The sequence below is a fragment of the Oryza glaberrima genome, chromosome 9 (genome assembly GCF_000147395.1).
Source record: "Oryza glaberrima chromosome 9, OglaRS2, whole genome shotgun sequence".
NCBI lineage: Eukaryota > Viridiplantae > Streptophyta > Magnoliopsida > Poales > Poaceae > Oryza > Oryza glaberrima.
Genome location: NC_068334.1, coordinates 4871947 through 4886500, shown reverse-complemented (window position 1 = coordinate 4886500; position 14554 = coordinate 4871947). Strand labels below are relative to the sequence as shown.

The 14554-nt window shown below is 45.8% G+C and overlaps 1 pseudogene; it reads right to left on the bottom strand.

Annotated features, from left to right (window-relative positions):
• Window positions 1-6621: 6621 nt before the first annotated feature.
• Window positions 6622-7613, bottom strand: LOC127784687 (uncharacterized; annotated as a pseudogene).
• Between the last annotated feature and the right edge of the window lie 6941 nt (window positions 7614-14554).

Sequence of the window (14554 nt, the reverse complement as noted above, 5' to 3'; positions counted from 1 at the left end):
TCACCTAGGCACGAGAGGGGACTGCCCGCTGCCTTGCGAGGAGTTGGGGTGAAACCTGAGGTGTGGTGTGCTTGGCTAGAGGGGGTTATGCGAAGGGTCCTGTCACGGCCTCTTTCCGGTATGTCGTGGTGGCATATCGGCGCACAGAAACGTGTCGTGGGGCTGTGTCTTGTGGGTATAGTTGTACACCTCTGATCAGAGAAACTATTCGAATAGCCGTGCCCGTGGTTATGGGCGGTCAACCAGATTCACCGTGATTAGTCTCATCCTAGTTTAGTCTAATGAAATTGGATAGTATAGGTGGATGGTTGGGCCTGTTGCAACGTGGTATAGCGTTGGACAGTGGATGGTTAATATTGATTAATTATTACAACCGTTTTTCCGCTTTCAACCTCTGTTTATAAATGCCAGTATTACGCAAATGAACCTTTATAGCTATCCCTTGATAAATCCTTGCATCATACCCCTATCCCCGGTATGACTTGCTGAGTACAGTGGGTAGTACTCAGTCTTGCTCTATTTTTCCCCAACCCCAGAGTATGAGTATGTGTCCGGTGGTGGTTTCTCCGAGGAGTAGGCTTCGTCCGTGCCGTCGAGGATGCCTGTGGAGTGGTGTTCCCGCTGCAGATCAAGTCAAGGCTTAGCTCCAATTATCTTTTGTTTTCCGCTGCATTTTTGTAAGACTTTTATGATGTTTGTAAGACGTGGATCTGAATGTCAACATTGTCGTTTGTGTACCCTGGCCGGTCCTGGATGGGGATTTTAATGCACATTCTGCTTGGAATTCTATTCGGGAATTTCTGGGCGTGACATTTCCAAGCTGGTCGCTAAGTGCGCCCTGGACTGTGTGCTGGAAAGTATTCCCTGCGGTTATCAATCCGAATGGCATCTTAACATAGCAGAATACCCCGAACACGTGATGAATGCTGTCTTCTCCTCGTCCTCTTTCGCCATGCTGATTTGGTGGTAGCCGGAGTAAGCGTCGAGAAAACTCAGCAGCTCACAACCGGCTGTTGAGTCCACCAGTTGGTCTATTTGGGGAAGAGGGAAGTGATCCTTGGGACACGCCTTGTTGAGGTCGGTGAAATCGATACACATTCTCCATTTCCCGTTGGCCTTCCGCACCATAACTGGATTGGCTAGCCACTCTGGATGGAGTACCTCTCTAATGAAACCAGCTTTGAGAAGTTTGTCGAGCTCTTCTCGTATGGCTTGTTTTCGATCTGGTGCAAATCTCCACAGTTTTTGCTTTACTGGCTTGGCATCGGGTCGCACCATGAGTTTGTGCTCAATCATCTCCCTAGGTACCCCCGGCATGTCAGACGGCTGCCAAGCGAACACGTCAGCATTGTCGCGGAGGAAGGTGATGAGCACGAGTTCCTATTTCTCGTCTAGTGATGCCCCGATCTTGACGGTCTTGTCGGGGTTGGCACTAGAGAGTGGAACGGTCTTGATCGCGCCGTCCGGTTTTGGCGTCTTGTTTGTTTTGCTCACTTTCTTGGGTGGCTCAGTCGTGGCGGGTGGGCTAGGCGTGTGCTCGACCTTGTCGAGGCTCCGCTTGTCGCATTGCACTGCCAGCTTTGCATTCCCTTGAATAGTGATTGTTCCCTTCGGTCCCGGCATCTTGAGCACTTGATACGCGTAGTGAGATGCGGCCATGAACTTCGCTAGTGCAGTTCTCCCGATGATGGCATTATATGCTGTATCGAATTCAGCGACATCAAAGGTGATCTGCTCCGTTCGGAAGTTGTTTGCTTGGCCGAAAGTCACAGGCAACGTGATCTTGCCCAATGGTTTGGACGAAGACTGGGGAGTGATTCCATGGAAGGGTTGATCGGTGGGTGTCAACTCGCTTCGTGGGATTCCCCTCGCGTCCAAGGCGCTAGCGAAGAGAAGGTTGATTGAGCTGCCACCGTCGATGAGAACCCGTGTGACCTTGATATTACGAATAGTGGGTTTGACCACGATCGGATATCGCCCTGGGATGATCGCAGTCTTAGGGTGGTCCTCTTCTGAGAATTCTATCTTCTGCTCGGACCACTTCATCTTGGGTGCAGCTCCCTGCCATGTCGAACAGACTTCACGTTCCACTTTCTTGTATTCTTGCTTTGAGGAGTATGCTGTAGAGCCTCCGAAAATGTGTGAGACGTGGAGATCGGAGTCTGGGTATGCTGAGTCCGACTCCTGAGCAGCCGCCTCCGCATCCTTCTCGACCTCGCGTACTCTCTTGCCTTTTTCCAATGCCATGTGCTTCTCGAGCGACTTTTTGAAAACAAGGCAATCTTCCAAAGAATGTATGTCCGTCTTGTGTATAGAGCACCATGCTTTCTTCGCGTCGCTACTTTGTGGGTCTGGGCGCTTGGGAGGGTTCGCGTATTCTACTGCGAGAACTTCCGCTTGAGCTTTCCTTTTCCCACTCTTGCGATTTTTCTTCTTGCTTGACTCAGGTGCGTCCTTGGCTGGTTTCTTCTCTCCTCCAGTCTTCGGTTTGTCATTCTTGCGTCTCAGTGCGTCATCCACATGAGCGCATCGATCGACAATTTCGAATAACCTCCGAGTAGTCGTGATGCGCCTCGTTGCCAACTCCTGAGTAGTATAGCGATCTTTGACACCGGATTTGAAAGCGCGAATTATAGAAGCATCGGTGATTTCGGGGATTGTGTTTCTGCACTCATTAAAGCGCCGAACATAATCCCTCAAGGATTCGCCCGGGTTCTGTGTCAACGCATGTAGGTCGTCTTCGATCGCGTGGCGCTTGTAAGTTCCTTGGAAGTTGGCTACGAATTGCTGCCACAGGTCTGCCCACGAAGAGATCGAGTAGGGGGGAGATGCATCAGCCATGAACGTGCAGAGCCTTTCAATGCGGTTGGCAAGTAATTCGCCAACGCGTTGTCGTCCGCTCCGGCAGCGTAGAGTACCGTGGAGTAAACCTGAAGGAACTCTTCCGGGTCGGTGCTCCCATCGTATTTCTCTATTGCTCCAGGTCGGAATATCTCAGGCCATCGGACATCCTGAAGTGAACGACCGAAAGCTCTACACCCAGCGTTGGGGGCGGTGGGTTGTCGGCGATCATACGTCCTTCGTGGATGTCTATCTGATGATGAAGATGACGAGGATGATGACGATGACGATGGGTTGCTTGGTTCTGGCGTACGATTACGAGGACGTCGGCCGGGTTCTCGAGTATCCTGTTGTCATCTCCCGCTGTTGTCTCGGCGCCGATCTCCATTATCGTCGTCATTATGGCGACGTCCTTGACCAGTATCGCCCGGCACCCGCCGTTCGCGATCGTCGTGATCGTGGCGATTGTGGCGGTTATCACGGTCTCGGTCTTCGCTCGAATGGCCTCCTCGCTCTTCGTTATTGTGACGCCGTGAAGAGACGCGATGTCGGGAACGGTTCTCGTTATCTCGTGTGCGTCGCGCCTCTCGGCGGCCATTTAGGTGATCGCGGAGATCGCCGGTGCCGCGAGGTGGGGGGTGGCTCGATGAGGCGATTCCTGTTGTTCAGGGTTTTCACCATTAGCATCGCTAGTTGGTGGCTGTTCCGGGTGCGCTGCAGCAGCGGCCTCTTCGAACGCATTATCAAGGTTGCCCACTGATTCCCGTAGTTGTTCTGTCCAACGTGCGAGATCGTCGTTCAGAACGGGATCGTAGGGGGTTTCCCTCAGTATTGCGTTGACGGCTCTGATGTGCTGGGCCGGAGTAGTCACTTGATATCCGCTTCCGCATTGGTGCGTGCTGACGAGCCGACATCGTCGATAGCCAATACCTCACGTGGTGTGCTCGTTCTCGATGATCCATAGTCTTCGAGGAGGTGCAAGACTGATGGTTCGTGGGGATCGATGTCGATTACCCCAACAAATCGATCTGGAATTGGCGTCGCTCCTTGTTCCTTGTCTTTATCCCTGGTGGGGATGTGTGACTGCTGGACCTTAGGAGATGGCGCCCTCATGGCGCTGAGAAAGACCTTGCAGCTCGAGAGGTCATGATTCTTTGTCTTGTGAGTAGGACAATAGACATCACGAGTTGGGGAGGTACGCTGAATTCCACGCTCTTTACAGACACGAATTTCAGCATGGACGTTGAGAAAGACCCAGCAGGCTTGCAGGGTGTGGTTCTTGGTTTTGTGGATAGGACACCAGGACCTTGTCACCTCGGAAGCAATCCTCGTCGGCTCGTGATTCCTGTCGGAAAGACAAGGCTTGGCCGCACTAGCATCCTTCTTGGGCTCGGATGTCGTCGACGTTCCGATCTCCGCTTCGGCGGGAGGATCCTTCGACATGGAGTCGCCCCGGGTTGCAGCCACTGCGTTCTCGTTTCCGGTCATTGGCGGACCAGCTGAGATCGGCATAGTGGTATAAACCGGAAAGACAATTTCGCCGATTTGAGTCCACAGCAGTGTTGTTGAAATAGGAACTCCTTGGTTGAGGTTGGTGTTGACGCTGTTGTCGACGAACCTGGATATCATAGCAGTAGAACCTTGAGCACCAAGTCCCCCTACCTGTCATGCCACTGTCGACGGGGGATACCCGTAGACCGGATATAGAGGGTATTGGGGTACGCTGGTACAAGGATCTACGTAATACGACATCAAGCAGGCAGAAAACAAAGATTATACTAGTTCAGGCCCCTTGATAGGTAATAGCCCTAATCCAGTTGATATGGAATTATATGACGGAAACCACAGATTACAAAGGGAATAGTGGAACTCGACAATACCGATGAGATCGTAATCGAGTTGATTCGACTAGATCACCCGGCGACTTGGCTCCTATAAGCTCCGGCTTCATAGGCTGTGGTGGATGTATTGGCTCTGAGATTCGATGCCTTACGTCCTCCCGGGGGGTCCCTTTTATACCGCGGGTCAACTGGTCTCCTAGTAGGATTCAGAGACATCGGACCCGACACGATACAATGACGACCCAGTTCTATTCGGGTAGGACTCTTTCCATCTGTAGATTCCATGACGGACTTCCTTAACTTATGTTGAGAGCGTCCGTACACGCGCAAACATACCATATCGATATGTGACGTATATCGAAGGATAGAGGGTATACTTTTCCCGTAACCCTGACATAATAGATAGATAGATTGTTAATGGTTACCAATATACAGGAAGTATAGATATGCATGTACAATTAGAATAGAGGGGGAGGTGGTATGCATGTCATGTACTTAATTAAAGGCAAGGGCCGGGAAGCGATAAATGGGAAAGAAGGGAGGATGTAGTGGGGGAGGCTAATGGGCGGGCGATCGCTAGGGCGATCGCCCAGCGATCGGTTTGCCCCCCCCCCCCCCCCCCGTTCCCCTATACTCCTTTCTCTTCTCCCCCTTCCTCCTCCCCTTCTTCTCTTTCTACTACAGTACACCACACAAATTTTTTTTAAAAACAAAAGTTAGAAAAATTTATGTATAGAAATACTATAAATAAAAAATTTGAATTCAAATTCAAATTTAAATCGGGTATGTAAACTTTTGACTTATAAACTTTGGGTCTATAAACTTTAGGTGTATAAACTTTAGATGTATAGAAATATTATTTATAGAAAATATTTGAATTTAAATTCAAATTCAAATTTGAATCGGGTATGTAAACTTTTGACTTATAAACTTTGGATCTATAAACTTTAGGTGTATAAACTTTAGATGTATAGAAATACTATATATAAAAAATATTTGAATTCAAATTCAAATTTGAATCAGATATAATTCAAATTTAAATTTGAAATGGGGATATAAACTTTTGACTTATAAACTTTAGGTATAAAAACTTTAGATGTATAGAAATACTGTATATAAAAAAGTATTTGAATTCAAATTTAAATTTGAATCGGATATATAAACTTTTGGTTTCTAAACTTTAGATGTGTAAACTTTAGGTGTATAAATTTATTAAAATAGGAAAGTAACGTGGTTTTTTAGCTGGAATTGGATGTCGGGACGAATGCATTTTGAGGGGACTTCGCGTCACGCGGATGACAGCATGCGGAAAACGGAGTCCATGTGTCCACGGATTCACTTACCGGACGCACACAGAGGACGGACGTCAGATGTACAAGGACAGATGACAGAAACATGTTTTGTTTTTGAAGCACTCACTCATAGATATAGCGTGTCTGCACTGCAACCAGCGTCAATTGCGTTTTTTCTTTTACCACAAAAAGTTTAACGTTAGTTCCGTCATGTGATTTGGAATTTGTACATTACTGTAGAACAAGCAATGCACTCAATACAAAACATAGCTTTAATAATATCGGGTTTGTTACTTTCGATACAAACTGCATTGACTTGCTTATCGACATGGAGGAGGAGCCAGCGGCCTCGGAGGTGGCGCACGTGGATGTTGCAGTACTCCAAGACCTTGGCGAGGATGTTGCCGTCGACGTTGGGGGAGAGGTATCCCGTTCTCTGAGCAATCGTCCTCTACTTGTCGCTTTCATCAGCTGCGACTGGCGTGCCATGTCACCTATGTCACCTCGGAACGCTTCCCGTCCTTGCTGATCACGACCATCTCATCTTTCGAAAAAAAAATTAAAAATATACTTTTTTTTCCTTTCAATTTACAAAAATATCCTTGCATGGATTAGGTTTGCGAAAATATACCTTGTCCGTAGACCGGCTAAGCGGGAGCGCGACGGTAGCGCGGTGTGGGCGCGCAGGGGCGGAAGCTGGCACGGTCACGCGGAGCGGGGACGTGGGAGAAATCCGGTCCCGCATGGCGGCCGCGCGGAAGCGAGGCGGTCCCGCGGCACGGGAATGCGGGAGCGAGGCGGATGAGGGAGAGTGCCACTCCTGCGGAACGAGTGTGCGAGAGCACGTCGGGGGCGTGCCGGCTCCGCGCGTCGGGCGTGCGGGAGCGGCCCGCGGGTGAGGCGGTCTCGCTGAATGGAAGTGCGGGAGCGGCTCGGTCCCGCTCACCGAGGACGCGGTTGCGCGCGGAGATTGGCTGCCCACATGCAATATGCCACCAGCTTTGCTTTGAAGAGTGATCGAGCAGCTCTGCTTTGACGAGTGATAGAGCTTTGCTTTGACAAGTGATAGTAAGTTTTGGAATCATATGGCATGCGCGGGATGGAATAGAAACCCACTGCCCCATTCCACGATGGGGCATGCTGCGGCGGTCGCGGAGGCGGGACGAGGTCGCCGAGGACGCGGACGGCAAGGTGCACGACGCCGTGGGCGGGGCCACTGGTGCGCGGGTAGCGGAGCGAGTAGCTGAGCCGGAGAAGCGCGCGCGGCGGGCGGAGGCCGTCGAGCACGTCGGCAGCGGGGATCCTGCACCAGCCCAGCGGCGTGGCGCCGCCAATGAGCCGGCACGCCGCCGCCGCCGCCACGGCTCTCAAGGAACTCTGCGCCCACGGGGACGACCAGCGTGTCGTGCCACGAGTGCTCGCCGCTCGCCGCCGCCGCCACGTCCATGCTGCACGCCGACGACACCGTCACGTACGGCCGCAACAGCCTTGGGATCAACGAATAGTACGACGGTGGCGGCAGCCGCAGCAACTCCGCCGACAAGACGGTCACCTCCAGCGCCACCCCTCCTCCTCCTCCCCCGCCGCCGCACCCATCACCGCCATTCTTGGACATGAACCGGAACATCGCCTCTGACATGAGCGAATAGCGAGGGATCGAAAAATGGTTGGTACACTTTATACCCATGGGAGGTTTGAAGGATTCGCCATGGCGAGGAGAGGTGGAAAGTAGGAGGGAGGTGGGAGGAGGAAGAGGAGTGAGTAGCTTCGTTGCGCAGAGAAACAGCAGGAGCGCTGCCGGTCCCGCACCCCGAACACGCGTGACCGTGCCGTCTCGCGCGTCCAACCCGCTCGACCGCCGTTGGGTCCCTCCACGCTCTGGCACCGGCTCGATCCCGCGCATTGGGAGCGGCACGGTCACGAGGCCCTCCCTCATCCCGTCGCTCCCGCATTCCCGCGCCGCGGTACCGCCACGCCTCCGCGCAACCGCCGTGCGGGACCGGTTCGCTCCCGCGTCCCCGCTCCGCGCGACCGTGCCAGCTTCCGCTCCCGCATGTCCACGCCGTGCTACCGTACCGCTCCCGCTGTCCCAACTCGCGGACGAAGTATATTTTCGCAAATGCCCGCCATGCAAGTATATTTTTGTAAATTCAAACAAAAAAAGTATATTTTTAATTTTCTCTCCTCATCTTTCTGCCGTTGGTCACCTCCACTGTTGCAACCATGGATGAACCGATGAACTTCTGCGCGAACTATGTCTCGAATTTGTTCTGAAGCTAATCGATACCCAAGATTGTTTTGCTCGATGCCTTGGAAAAAGTTTGGTGCTTTATTTTTTAAAAAAAAGTTTGGTGCTTGGCTGCTTGTTGCTTTGCTAATAGTTAGGTCATATCCCACGTGATTATATTTTAATGAAATAGTTGTGCATTTGATCATATTTTAAAAGCTAACTACAAATTTATAATCCGTTCTACTAAGTTTGTTTGTTTGACCCTTCTTTTTAAACCAAATCTACCGTTTGGTCTTATCCTAACCACGAGTAAAGAACAAATTAAAAAAATGCATTTAGAAAATAAGAAAGAACAAAATACCGTGAGAAGGAAATAGAATTCTCACTTGGCCACACAGTCCAATCCCTATCCCGGTCCCAATCGGCCTTGACTAGAGAAAACACGGCGCTGCAGCCTAAGCAGTGGGGAGAGTAGGCGGTTTGGTGTGGACTTGGAAGGATGAGCGGTGATCATCAGGAGATGTTTGTGGAGAGCAGGGCAACGGGGGCCGGCCGTGAAGAGCCAGCTGGAGCCCCGCGAGGCCAACAAAGCGGAGTCATGGCGGGCCAATTTAGACCCGCCAGAGGTCGGAATCGCTAATAAGCGACTAGTCGAGCGCTCACGCGCGCGCGGCGAGTTCACCCCCTACTACTACTTCTAACCCAGCTCTTTATCTGATTGTTTTCTGGGCCTCTACTGGGCTTTCCCCTCTCCACCCGGAGGGTTTCTTTTTCTCTTTTTTTTTTTCCGTTTCTCTTCCTTTTTTTTCGTTCTCTTTCCGTTTTGGTTTTCTTCGGTTTTTCTTCGGTTTCTCTTCCTTTTCTCCGGTTCTCTTTCTGTTTTGGTTGTTCTCTTTTTTTTTTTTGGGTTTCTCTCTTTTTTTGGTTTTTTTAATATGTACTTATACAGAGTTTATATTTGTAGGTATACCAAGTTTTATATTTGTACGTATACAAATTTTGTATTCGTGTTTTTTCTCTCGGTTTTTAATATGTACATATATAAAGTTTGTATATGCGTATACAAAGTTTGCATACCTGTATACAAAGTTTGCATACACATATATAAAATTGACATATAAAAAATATACATGTATACAAACTTTGCGCGTATGCAAAGTTTGTATATATGTATATTTTTTATGTCAATTTTGTGGTACACATAAAAATTATATACACGTATGTATATACTTTGTATTCACACATATACGAAGTTTATACGTATGTATATATATATAGTACATAATACGTGTATATGTACGTAGTAGTATAGACAAGAGGATATAGTAGTATACATACTAGAGGAAAGCAGCTGCTCACGTGGCGTTGGAAAGAGTTTGGAGAAAGCCCGCACGCATGCGCTGGAAAAAAGGAAGGGAAGGCCCACGCGCGCTGGAAAAAGAAAGGGAAGGCCCACGCGCGCGGCAAGGTGCGTGTCTTCCGTTTTTGTCGTCTTGCCCGCGCGCCCCTCCCGGCGCGCGTTCAGTCGCGCAATAGCGCCCCCCCCCCCCCCCCCCCGCCAGAGGTGGTGTGAGGAATGCCCCACCCGTACCCCATGTTGGAATTAAATCTTAAAATCATGAACTTAGGCTATGCATGATCACCTAATTTCTCTTATGCGGAATTTGGTGGTGTACTGACCGGATGAAGAAGCCATATGGTCGCCTTAGATACGTCGGCTAAGTGGTTGTAAGGCGACGGTGATGAAGATCACCGTGTGACGACGGCGATGGGAATTCGCCCTTCGTTCCCCTTGAACGCACCTTAAGATCGATAGTCTGAGAGTTTTGGTTTTGGCTAAGCCGTAAGTCGATCATCGTCAACGAACGGGTAGTGTTCCCTTTATATGTGTGTGTGTTGAGGGGATCGGGGGCGAGTCCGTTACGTAGATAGTGTGTTCAATCATCACACATGAGAGAGCAATGTGCGCTCGAGACAGAGGGAATCGGTCCTCACAGTTAGGCGTGCGTGGGCATGGGGTGGGCCAAGCCTATTGGCGCAATTCTCTGACTCGGTGGCCAGAGATCAATCTAACATTCTCCTACTTGATCTTTGAGGCTAACGAGTCCAGCCTTAGTAAAATAGTAAACCAAAGCAATGTGTCATAGCAATCAACATAACGCTACTATGACAACAGTACCTATAGTCACCATAATACCTTGATAGGAATCAACTTACTCTTATTGGGTGTTGATTGATTCTTATGCCCCTATATCCAGGATTTTTTCGAAGGCATTACTTTTCATATGCGCTGGCCAGCAACATAATAATAGAATAATAGTTAAACTTAAGTCATAAGCCTTTGTACGGTGGATCCACAAGCATAAACTTAATACTAATATGCTCATTTAGTAGTTTGATCCTAGGACCTATCTTTCACAACATGATGTCAATGTATTTGGCAGAAACACAGACGTTGTTACTCGAATAGTAAACCGCAAATCATAATTTTGCGCAATCTCATTATTGCAGTACATTGAGTGGTTTAGAAAATTGTTTGCCACTCTAAGTTCCGGGAAAATACTCCTAAGTCATACTCCTGCTCATTAACATGTTACAAAATTAGTCTGCATTGTTGACTATGCAGTATGATAATATTTGGAGCCATTAACCATGGATTTTGCTCCTTACGTAACAATGATAACATAACTTAATGTGGATATTATCCACATATCCTTAAAATTAATACCTGAAAAAAGTCATCAGAATTTCTTAGTGTGAACATATCATCTTCGAATGACTTACAAATGAAGCAAGACATCCTAATATATTAGTAGATACTCTTATTCTGAACTTATATCTGCCAAAGTTCCCAATACATAATGTAAAGCGTGTATGCATCCAGACTTACGCTTATTTTGCTTCTGACAGCTGAAGCATAGGGATTTAATTTAACTTTATTTGATTAACTAATTCCCCTTAATTAGAGCAGGTGTGACAGAACAGCCTCACATTATATCCCAAAATTTCCATCACTGTATGAAAATAAATAACTCTAGTCCTCCATTGTACTTAAACTTAGACATAGATCCCTTAACTGACGCACCTCTTACTTATGTGCTTGCTAATGGGACATTAGGCATATAGAGTACTAGTAAGGTTAATTTCCACCCTTAGGCAATTATCCACCTCATTGAACTTAAACATGAATTTATTGATAACCTTATGGGATTTTAAGGTACCATTATAATTGACGCCTAATTGATATCCATAGATGAATTTCATAAGACTGCAATGTTTATGTGACTTGCCTTCCACAACCAATTTCTTGGTCATGCTGTGTACAAAAATTAACTTATGCAAGTCAACATAATAATTGCAATTTAAATATCCATCTATTGAAACAATTAATGTCATAAAACTCAACTAGTCATTCTTAAGGCCAAGAAAATTTTACTTAGTTTCCTCCTCCTTGTGAAAGACCATTTTCTACAAGCTTAATCCCAAATATTTGAATATCCCTTTTAGAGTCATACTTATTTGTAGACATATCTACACATTATTTAACTCTTCCAGGAATTTCCAACTGATTCAGGTCATAGCTAATGCTCGTAGATAAACACTTTATGTCATAGACCACTTAAATGCATTACAAGGTAGATAATTTCTCGTGATGAAGCTCTTAACCTTAAGCTCCCACAAATTAGAGCATCATTCTTAAGCTCCCACAGATTTCATTATTCTAAAGACAAGACTAAATTATGGGCAACTATACCAAATCCAATAAAATTTGTAGGAATTTAGTATTGTACCCCAAAATTGCCTATATAGGTCCATAGTGAGCGTAAGAAAGAAGCATAATTAGTGTATTTTCCATAATATGTTCCCCTTTTCTAACCACACTATTTAACGCAATGCCGACTTTCTAATTCAGCTTTGATTTTTCTAGTGCTTTTAGAATAGTTACTTAGCGAAGAAGATAAAACTTTAGTGGAATCTGTTATTTGGTGAAAGAAAACTTTATATTTTAATGTACCTCTACTATCTTTTAGAGACTTCAGAGTTAGTAAAGGCATTTCTAATGTAATGAGACATAATCATTTCTAATGTAATGAGACATAATCTTCCCCTTCGAAATATGACTTAAGCAACAGTGTCACAATTTCGATGAGATCTCATACAACATACAACATCACAAATATCCAACACAGTATCATAATGGGGTGATTATAATTTGTCTCACTTGAAGGCAAGACTCACAACTTTATTATTGAATCCAATAAATAACGCTTATTATCAAACTCCATATTGTAGCCATACTCATAAATGGAAATATGTCCGAAAACATAATTGAACAAACATAACAAAAAGAAACAACAAAGGTCCTCCTAGACTAAGGAAAGATCTCCGGCTGTCTTCTCATCAAAATTTATTCCCATTAAGGGCTTTGCTCCCATTTTACTATATTGAATAAGTGCTATGCACCTATGTCATTCACCAAGAATTAAAGGGCATTAGGTACATAAATGTATCATAAGTATGGGCAATAATATTACAATTAGTAAAATTACCCTTATAAAGAAGCCATTGTTTGAACATTGTTTGAAGCCCTCGCAGTCCTCTTGCTCATGCCCAGACTTATAGCAAAGGTTGCAAACAAGGCGCTTGACTCATTGGGCTCATTAGTGAGATTCTCATTGGTCTTTAGAGCTTTAGTAGGGAAAGCTTGCTTATTACGCCTTTCGGCATTTAGTTGCTCTTCCTTATTAACGGTATGACTTATTAATTCTCTAGTTGACCATTTATCCTTCTGAGTAAGATAGCTTAGCTTTAGTGATTCAAAATCTGATGGCAACGAATTCATAATGAAATAGACAAGAAAATCCTTAGAAATAATCATGTCCATGGTGTTTGAATCTCCTGAAGATAAAGATGAAGATGAAGATTAAGTTTTTTTATGCAAAACGAGGGGGTATTAACGTATGATTGATTGAGTTTTAATTATTACAAACTTGAAAAATAGATTAATATGATATTTTAGAGCAACTTTTATCTATAAAGTTTTCGCACGAAACACACCGTTTAACAGTTTGAAAAGCGTGTCACGAAAATCTTAATCTTCATCCAACTTTTGTTGGAGAAAAGAACGAGGCCCACCCTCTTAACATTAGGGGCCACATCATGAGGGGGAGCAATAGGAGCATCTTCTCGCATAGCAACATCATAATCGAGAAGCCCAAGAGTCAGTTGCACCCTTTACTTCTATTGCTGGAAATCTGTGCCGTCAAGTTGCTCAAAGTGAGCAACAACATTATTCGCAGCTGAAATTTAATTGACAAATGACATTAGCGAGTAGTAAAGAATGTGTATAATTAACCCTACGTTGGTCTGATTAATCATGCACATCAACATAATGTTTCACTCTATAAGATAAAGTAAAACCATATCATTATCATTAAAATAAAGTGCATTAATTGTACACATAATTAAATAAAGGCTTTTACTCCATAGCATCAATTAGACAAAATGTAGTAAAATGCCAAGACATTAATGTTCATAAACATAATGTTCCACTCTATGATGCCGTTGGGCTAAAATAGAGCGAAACGACATAATAAAGGAAAGATACATTAATTATGCACATGAATACAATTCTAACCCATAATGCCGTAAGGCAAGATGGACATAAAGTGACAATTAATGCACATAATTTCATAAGATTTTAAATTTATCTCACCATATGACAAGAAATGAGGCTATGTCAAAATATCACCAAAATTAGTATAAACATAATATTCTACTTCATAATACCATTGGGCCAAAATGAAGCAAAATTGAGATTAGTATCCGAATAATGAAAAAAAAAAAACTAAATCGTAACTTCCGTTGGGCCGAAACGATAAAGGCAATAATTTATACATTCTAGCCAAATTTCTCATTGGTTCCATTTAGCTAGACATGATCTTAGTTGCATAAAGAAATTTATAATGCAAATTTATGGGATCAAATAATGGGTTTAACTTACAAAATGTATCAACATAAATAGGAAACATTAATTCGGGCAAATTCTAAAAGAAAATATCATTTAGCCCGATAACCGGCCGTGGCCCATTAGCTTGCTCGGCACGTGCGTGTGGCCCATTAGGTGCGCACGGCCCATGAGGGCTGCGTCGGCCCGTCAACGCCCGCAGGCCCATGAGCGGTGGCCGTTGGATATTGATCGACGGCCGAGATGGCCCGAAGGCAAATGGGGCCAGCGCGGGAGCGATGTAGGCCGTCCGATCAAAATCGGACGGCTCAGATTAATTGTGCCTGAAACAAAAACATTCCCTAACCCTAACCCTAGCCATTTCCCTCTCTCTCGCCCAGAA